This window comes from Dendrobates tinctorius, unplaced genomic scaffold, assembly GCF_039654945.1.
Source record: "Dendrobates tinctorius isolate UK_male_01 unplaced genomic scaffold, ASM3965494v1 ptg000016l, whole genome shotgun sequence".
Lineage (NCBI taxonomy): Eukaryota > Metazoa > Chordata > Amphibia > Anura > Dendrobatidae > Dendrobates > Dendrobates tinctorius.
In genome coordinates this window covers 53,905,504-53,914,935 of record NW_027361684.1, presented here as the reverse complement: position 1 = coordinate 53,914,935, position 9,432 = coordinate 53,905,504, and positions in this window count along the sequence as shown.

Genomic DNA, 9,432 nt, shown 5'->3' with positions numbered 1-9,432 from the left:
GGAGCTAACCGTCCGCTCTGGGAGCAGTAAAATGGCGGCGAGGATATACTCTCTGCGCCACAAGGGAAGCCGGCCGGACGGCAGAGCTTGCGCCAAGGGGAGACGGCGGGAAAAAGCCCGCCCGAAATGAGAGGACACGGGGGGGGGGGGGGGGCGCTTTGCTACCGCGGACTAGGCTGCAATTGAAGCCGGGGCCTAGATTAGACCCAGGAGACCGCCGAAAGGGGAGGGGCGGCGCGGAGGCCCGAAAAAATCTGGAACTATCCCGTGGATCCTCCCAGAAAGGTAGTCAGGTGCGGGGGGAAGCGGTGGGGCAGGAGCCCCGCGCCGAGGAGAGCAGGCTGCTGCTGCCCACCGTCGCCTATACTGCAGAGTAGGGAACCAGCTGAGGGAAGCCTGGAGCACACAGCACTCGGCGAGGAAATTGCCAACCTCGGCAGGGAATAAGCTCCCCACATGAGCGGCCGGAGAGCAGCCAGGGATAGGGGAGGGCTTTCCTCTTCTTTGCCTATCTTCTTACGTTTACCTCTTTCCCGGTGTCAGACGTCCGGAAACCTGTTGCAGGACGTCACGTCTCATCCAACTAACAGGCTCTGGTGGGCGAGTAGGTGGGAGACGAAGGGCCAGGACCAGGTCTGGATCACCTAAGCACGCTTCTGTGCTAGGGGGTTGGGTCCTGCCGGCTAGACATATGAGGATACGGGGTGGCAGTACACGCCGTACTCATAGTCTCTTTGTGGGAGTACAGTTGTGACCTTTCACACTGTATCCCTCCTGGTACCTGAAAACGACGCACACTGAGGTAGATAAGGGTCTAATGAAAGACCCGTGTCCACCTCCTACTGACACTAAGCTAAACTGTTCATCCTACTTCCTGTCGGTGGGGTGTACACTGCGGAGGAGGAGCTAACTTTTTTCTGCATAGTGTCAGCCTCCTAGTGGCAGCAGCATACACCCATGGTTTCTGTGTCCCCCAATAAGGCGATAGAGAAATATTGTACTTTCTTGTGAACTTTTCCACATTTTTTTCATGCAACACCCACAAACTTAATTGTATTTTATGTGACATACCAACACAAAGTCACAAGTATTTGTGAAATATAAAGGAAATGACACCCGATTTAGTAAATATTTTAAAAATATAAATCTGAAAATTGTGATGTGCATTTGTATTCGGCCCCCTTGCGTCAATACTTTGTAGTACCACCTTTTGTTGCAATGACTACTGCAAGTCTTTGGGGGTCTCTCTCTACCAGCTTTGCACATCTAGAGGTGACATTATTGCCCATTCTTTGCAAATTCGCTCTAGTTCAGCGAGGTTGGATGGAGGAGTCTATGAACAGCAATTTTCAAGTCTTGCCAGAGATCCTCAATAGGATTTAGGTCTAGACTGTGACTGAGCCAGTCAAATACATGAATATGCTTCAATCTAAACCATTCCATTGCAGCTCTATCAGCAGGTTTTGGGTCACTGTCCTGCTGGAAGGTGAACCTAAGCCCTATTTCAAGCCTTTTTTAAGCTCTCATGTTTTCCTCCAGCATTGCCCTGAATTTAGCAGCATCTATCTTTCCATCAACTTTGACCAGCTTACTTGTCCCTGCTGAAGAAAAGCATACCCACAGCATGATAATGCTGCCATCACCATGTTTGATTGTGGGGATGATATATTGAGAGTGATGTCCAGGGTTCGCTTTCTGCCCCAGTGTTTTGCATTTAGCCCAAAACTTTCTACTTTGGTCTCATCTGACCAGAACACCTTCTTCCACATGCTAGGTGTGTCCCCTGCATGTTTTTTTTTCAATCTGAAAACTGGACTTCTCACGGCTTGCATTTAAAAATGGCTCTTCTCTTGACACTCTTACACGAAAGCCAGATTTGTGGAGTAGATGACGAAGGTCATGTTCAATATTTGTAAACTAAATTTAGGAGTGCAACAATCAGAAGAAAAGTATAATGGATACATGTGCATCGCTTCTGTATTTTTCACCCACTTCTGGTTTTGGCTTACAAATACTGATGTAAAATACTGACCTTGTAAATGTATCTTAATACTTGTCGTATGACCAGATTCTTCCACCTGAGCTGTGAATCTCTGCACTCCTTTAAAGTGACCATAGTCCTCTTGGCAGCTACTCTAATTAGTGCTCTCTTTGCGCAGAATGTCAGTTTTGGTGGATGGCCATGGTAGGTGTGCATTTGTGCCATACCCCTTCAATTTTTGGAAGATGGATTAAACAGAGTTCTGCGAGAGGTTTAGAGCTTTGGCTATTTTTTTTTAATAACCTAACCCTTCTTTACTCATCTCCACAACTTTGTCCCTGACCTGTCTGCTGTGTTCCCTGATTTTCATGAAGCCTTTTGATCCCTAATGCTCTCAAACAAACCTCTGGGGCCTTCAGAGAACAGCTGTAGTTAAAATTACACACGTGGACTCTATTTACTAATTATGTGACTTCTGGAGACAATTGGTCACTCAGAATTATATTTAGGAGTATCAGACTACAAGGGGCTAAATACAAATACCGGTCACAATTTTTAGATTTATATTTTTCATATTTTGTAGTCATTGCTGTGACACCTGAAACGCGTTGATAACGCAACTTCTTGTCCATACTATGCTGAATTTTATCTTCTATTTTTGCAAAAATCTGAGTGAATAAAGAATTGTTTTTTTTCACTTCAGCATTGAGCTGGATTTTTTTCTTCACTGGAATTCTATACACCAAGACACGGCGGTTCCGTGCTCCGAGCCTCATGATGTCCTGATCGGTGAGCTGGATTGTTTTATACAGTGGGGAAAAAAAGTATTTAGTCAGTCAGCAATAGTGCAAGTTCCACCACTTAAAAAGATGAGAGGCGTCTGTAATTTACATCATAGGTAGACCTCAACTATGGGAGACAAACTGAGAAAAAAAAAATCCAGAAAATCACATTGTCTGTTTTTTTTTTCATTTTATTTGCATATTATGGTGGAAAATAAGTATTTGGTCAGAAACAAGCAATCAAGATTTCTGGCTCTCACAGACCTGTAACTTCTTCTTTAAGAGTCTCCTCTTTCCTCCACTCATTACCTGTAGTAATGGCACCTGTTTAAACTTGTTATCAGTATAAAAAGACACCTGTGCACACCCTCAAACAGTCTGACTCCAAACTCCACTATGGTGAAGACCAAAGAGCTGTCAAAGGACACCAGAAACAAAATTGTAGCCCTGCAGCAGGCTGGGAAGACTGAATCTGCAATAGCCAACCAGCTTGGAGTGAAGAAATCAACTGTGGGAGCAATAATTAGAAAATGGAAGACATACAAGACCACTGATAATCTCCCTCGATCTGCTGCTCCACGCAAAATCCCACCCCGTGGGGTCAAAATGATCACAAGAACGGTGAGCAAAAATCCCAGAACCACGCGGGGGGACCTAGTGAATGAACTGCAGAGAGCTGGGACCAATGTAACAAGGCCTACCATAAGTAACACACTATGCCACCATGGACTCAGATCCTGCTGTGCCAGACGTGTCCCACTGCTTAAGCCTGTACATGTCCGGGCCCATCTGAAGTTTGCTAGAGAGCATTTGGATGATCCCGAGGAGTTTTGGGAGAATGTCCTATGGTCTGATGAAACCAAACTGGAACTGTTTGGTAGAAACACAACTTGTCGTGTTTGGAGGAAAAAGAATAATGAGTTGCATCCATCAAACACCATACCTACTGTAAAGCATGGTGGTGGAAACATCATGCTTTGGGGCTGTTTCTCTGTAAAGGGGCCAGGACGACTGATCCGGGTACATGAAGGAATGAATGGGGCCATGTATCGTGAGATTTTGAGTGCAAACCTCCTTCCATCAGCAAGGGCATTGAAGATGAAACGTGGCTGGGTCTTTCAACATGACAATGATCCAAAGCACACCGCCAGGGCAACTAAGGAGTGGCTTCGTAAGAAGCATTTCAAGGTCCTGGAGTGGCCTAGCCAGTCTCCAGATCTCAACCCTATAGAAAACCTTTGGAGGGAGTTGAAAGTCCGTGTTGCCAAGCGAAAAGCCAAAAACATCACTGCTCTAGAGGAGATCTGCATGGAGGAATGGGCCAACATACCAAACAACAGTGTGTGGCAACCTTGTGAAGACTTACAGAAAACGTTTGACCTCTGTCATTGCCAACAAAGGATATATCACAAAGTATTGAGATGAAATTTTGTTTCTGACCAAATACTTATTTTCCACCATAATATGCAAATAAAATGAAAAAAAAAACAGACAATGTGATTTTCTGGATTTTTTTTTCTCAGTTTGTCTCCCATAGTTGAGGTCTACCTATGATGTAAATTTCAGACGCCTCTCATCTTTTTAAGTGGTGGAACTTGCACTATTGCTGACTGACTAAATACTTTTTTTCCCCACTGTAAGTATTTTTTTTTTTTTTTTTTACAATTCACATACTTTGTGTTGGTATATCACACAAAATCCCAATAAAATACATTTAAGAATATGGGTATAATATGGCAAAACGTGGTAAAGATTACGGTGTATGAATACTTCTCCAAGACACTGCCGGTCTATATAAGGGTTACATATATGCATGGGGTTTCAGAGCTCAACACTTTTTATACATACTATACATTATCAGTATATACTATAAACTGGAAAAATGTTAGTTTTAGGCAGTGGAGATATTTATCTATTTGGTGGTGCAATCAAGTCAGAAGTTGCAAATTCTCAAGCCCTCTCAAACCGCTTACAATATTTCCTGGTGTACCAGCAAAGTGCCACACAGCCAGTGTCAGTGTACATGTTTGCTCTATGAGTGGAGCGTGAAGCCATCGCCGATTGACCACAGGGATTGAGTGACAACGTCATGGCAGCCCTGGGAGAGCCAGTGACCACACTGCTGGAACAGCGTCTGCATTGGAGGAGAGTATAGAAGTTATTTTACTGTGGGAAAACATAGGGATTAAGAATGGGTTGTCTTGAGTAGTGGAGAACCCCATTAAGTATCTATTGCGGCTCTTCCTGGTAGATGTTAGACCTATTATAATTCGTAGGAACCCGTAACAAAACAGATATTGCTCCTTGCACAAAGTAATGCTGGATCTTCCCGCTAGGGAATATTAGTTAATAGCAATTAGAATATTTTCATATTTCCCGACCACCTCTCATCTCACTGTATACAAAGGACACTGTCAAACTGCAATGCAAAATACACACAGTGCACCCTTGTAAGGCTTGAATAAACTGGCCATGAATGGTTCTTTCTTGCCACTTATAACCACTGTCAAAAGTCTTCTTGTAATTGTAAGGCTGTGTGCCCACGTTGCGTTTTTGTAAGCGTTTCTGTAGCATTTGAGCCGGATCAGACACTGCAGAAACGCTTAAAAGAAGCTTCCCATTAAATTTAATGCATTTTTGGCTTTTTGTGCCAATGCATGCGTTTTTAAACGCTCAGAAAACGCTTAGCGGCTGAAAACGCAGCATGATCATTAATTTCCGCATTGCTCCACATTTTTAGCCATTTCCAATGTTCCCAGCAGGGCTGTGGAGTCGGAGTCGTGGAGTCGGAGTCGGTGCTCATTTTCGTGGAGTCGGTATAAAATGGACCGACTCCGACTCCTAAAATATATAATAAATTGGGTACAGTAATTCAATGCAGGATGTGCTGAATATTTTTTAATAGGAGTTTGGGAAAGTTATGAAATATCCTATAAATGGCTGTTCTATTCCTGATCTAAGGCTACATTCACACACAGCGTTTTTCCTGTGTTTTTTGAGGATACGTTTTTCCGCTGCAAAAGCTGATCATCTTTTTAAAAAACCGCATCACCTGAAAGGTTTTTGAGCTCATAGATAATGTTTTCAATAGCAAAAGCAGATTAGAAATCTGCTCTATCTATCCATTTATCCATATCTGTCTATCCATATCGTATCTGTACCAAAAAGAATGAAAACCGGGTAGTACACCAATATATATTCTGTTCTATCTAAATATCTTGATTATTGGATCATAAAAATGATTAAATGTCTGAGGTTCACATTGTACTACAATAAATTTTTCACTTAAATATAAGCAATATGTGTGGGAGTCGGAGTCGTGGAGTCGGAGTTGGAGTCGGTGTAAGGGAAATTGAGGAGTCGGAGTCGCAGGTTTGGCTTACCGACTCCACAGCCCTGGTTCCCAGAAACCGCGCGGGAAAAAAAGCATAAAAATCACACGGTTTCTGTGCAAAAATCATGCGGTTTCCGGGAATGAGTCCGGTTTTCTGAGCGTTTAAAACCGCTAACGTGGGCACATAGCCTAAATATAATTCTATAGCTCCAGTGTAACATTTACCATATCTAGCATCAGGATACCTTTTTCGTTTCAACACCAGTCCTATAACTTCTGTAAAAGAGCTTGAGGTTTATTTTCATGCTTATTTTTCATGCAGAATTTAGCACATCCTAGGAGATTGCAGGTGGTAATAATTACAATGGTGTGCACGTGTCTCAATAATCAGTGCTGTCAGCACATAATAAATTGGCACTTCCAATTCAGCACTGAAAGTCAGCAATATGGCTGATCCTTTCATGTAAAAGATTCCACATATTTATGAAGACTAGAGTATCTTACGCCAGCCTAACTATAAAATGGGCATTAAAAGGCATCACTTGATAAACAGTCAGAAAAATCTTTGCTAGCTATGAGCAAACAAAATTGCACCCAAACGTGCACCATTTAACAAGGAAAAAAAAAAAAAGACTGATGGCTGCTCTACCGAGTACAATGCTGTCAAGTTGCTCTACCGAGTACAATGCTGTCAAGTTGCACCATTTTGCCAAAGTTAAAAGGTTATTCTCATGCTCGTTTAAAAGGGCCGTTCACCAATTTCTTCATTCTGAACTGGACACACGAGCAGAATAATTTTTTTATTTTGCATCTTCATTGTGGAGATATTAGCAAACAAAGTATTGCCACATAATGAATTAACTTGAGTTAAATCCAAGTGGGTGTAATCAGATAGAAACTCGTACAGGGAGAAGTACGGTACATGGGAAAAGTATCCAAATACACGCATTTGGACTTAACTAAAGTGAACTCGCTCATTAGGTGCCAAATACTTTGCAAAGGAAAGGTGAAATAAAAAAAATAAATAAAGACGTATTGCACTCTGCAGCCACAATTACACTGTGTGCAATTTCAACATGAAAAGTTTGGTGCACAAAAAAAGCAAATTTTTAAACATCCTCCCAATTTCTGCTGATTATTTAGCCTACTAGCTATCGCTGCAGTCTACCAGCCGTTGCCAAACATGCTTTTTCCCTATAGAGCTGGTAAGCGCTGCACTGAAGCTGGTCGGAAACCGTGGAGCCCCCTGTTAGCCCCTGACACGGCCAGCTTCAGGGCTACCAAACTTCTCCAATCTGCCTGGGGGCTGGATAAAAGGTAATAGAAGGCTTGAAACAGCCATTGGGCGCCTGGTGCAATGTGTGGATGTATGCCAGCACTTGGAGATCATGCCACTTATCAAATTTGGGCCATTACAAATTTTTGTACAAATTGGTTACATCTTTATTTGCTTTTTGGTACAGTTCAAACAGCTTTGTAAACCATGGTTGTTTTTATTTTTCACAATTTTAGGCCAAATTCACCCATTCACGAAATATGGCCCGTGTATGGAACCAGAGGCAGTTCTCCCGATCTGATACCTACAGCCTTATACATGCCAATGAGAAGGTCAAGTTCAGGTCAGGAGACCCACCCCGTCTGTTCATTGCAGTCTGTACTCGGAGCACATTTCACAGGTACGGAAGCCTTTGCAGGTGTTTTTTGCTAATTATTCAAATTTACTGAAGTACAAACTTTTGGGTTTTCATTGGCTGTAAGCCATAATCAACATTAACAAAAAAAAAACAAACACTTGGAATAGATCACTCTGTTTGCAATTACTCTATATAATGAGTTTTACTTTTTGTATTGAAGAACTGAAATAAATTTAACTTTTTGATATTCTAATTTTTTGAGAAGCACCTGTATATAAATGAGTGGTCCACTACTTTGACAACCCCTTCTCATTCCTTATGTTTTGCCCCGTTAAAATAAAAACACTTAAGCTCACCTCCTCTGCCGTCGCAGCTCCAGAGGTGTCAGCACTCACGTTCCCATGTCTCACGTGAGGTTATATCACATGAGCCCTGTGCCCAATCAGCGCTGACATCACTGTCCAAGTAGTGGACAACCCCTTTAATTTTAGAAGTAGTCGGGGTTGAGAGCATCCAAAGATTTCAAGTCTCCCTATGGGAGAAAAGTTCAGGTGTCGAAACACTAACGTTGCTTTCACCCTTAGTGGAATCTCTCCACACATTCTCAGGTTTGTAATTTCTTTTGGATAAATTGATGAAAATTGCACACTTTTACACAAGATCACAAGTGTAAAAAGTGAAAACAAACTGCTTATACATCATCTTAGCTAAAGGATACATCTTAGCTAAAGGACACATTTTCAGAAAAAAAGAAAAATGTGCAGATGCGAAGTTAACTCAAATCTACTCCAAATATACTCATGAATCTTTATTTAGTTTTTGGATGTTTTAATTCCCATTCATAAATTGCATGGCATCTTTCCATAATATTTTGGGTAAATCAAGCGAGATTAGGAAACATAGGCCCTTTTAAGTTCCACATATTAATCTGTACACAATTCAGATCACACACTTTATAATATAATGCAGGGCAAGAGGAGCTTGCACACCAAAGAGGCCAAGCAGAGGAAGAATGAGATACTACACAGCGATATCACGCTCCTACTAGTCTGCAGCATTACTATATGGTGAGCCAACAGAGACCATTTGTGTGTGACAATGACCAATATAAATCACTATTTATGTTACATGGAGGAAACTGAGCTGGTTAGTTTATTAGAAGTCCATCAAGAGAAACTCGTTAATATCCAATCTTTTCATACTTTTTGCAAAATTTTACTAAATTAAAGCCTTAAGTGAAAAATGGCATGTGTAAAAAAACGCTATTAACCTGCAGATATGGGGACAATCTGCAAGTTAATAGCATTCTAGACCTGTCTGGTGCTGGAACTTACACTCCTGCTGCCGGGGGAAAATTAAATTTATTCCTCCCAGTAGCATTTGGGAATCACGGGGATGGCACCGCCGCGGGGTGAGTCACCACTCTATATATAGGGCGTGCGGTAGCTGTAATCATGCCCCTGGCACTGACTGACAGCCAGCTCTAATGCCGTGCTGCCATCAGTCAGTGCCAGGGGCATGATTACAGCCGAACGCTACTGGAAGGAATAAAGTTCATCAACTCCCGGCAGCAGGGATCTAAATGCCACCACCAGGCAGGCTTAGAACACTATTAACCTACAGGCTAACCCTGTATCTGCAGGTTAATAGCATTTTTCTTGTGACAGTTTCCATTTAAAGATATCAATATTGAAATAAGTA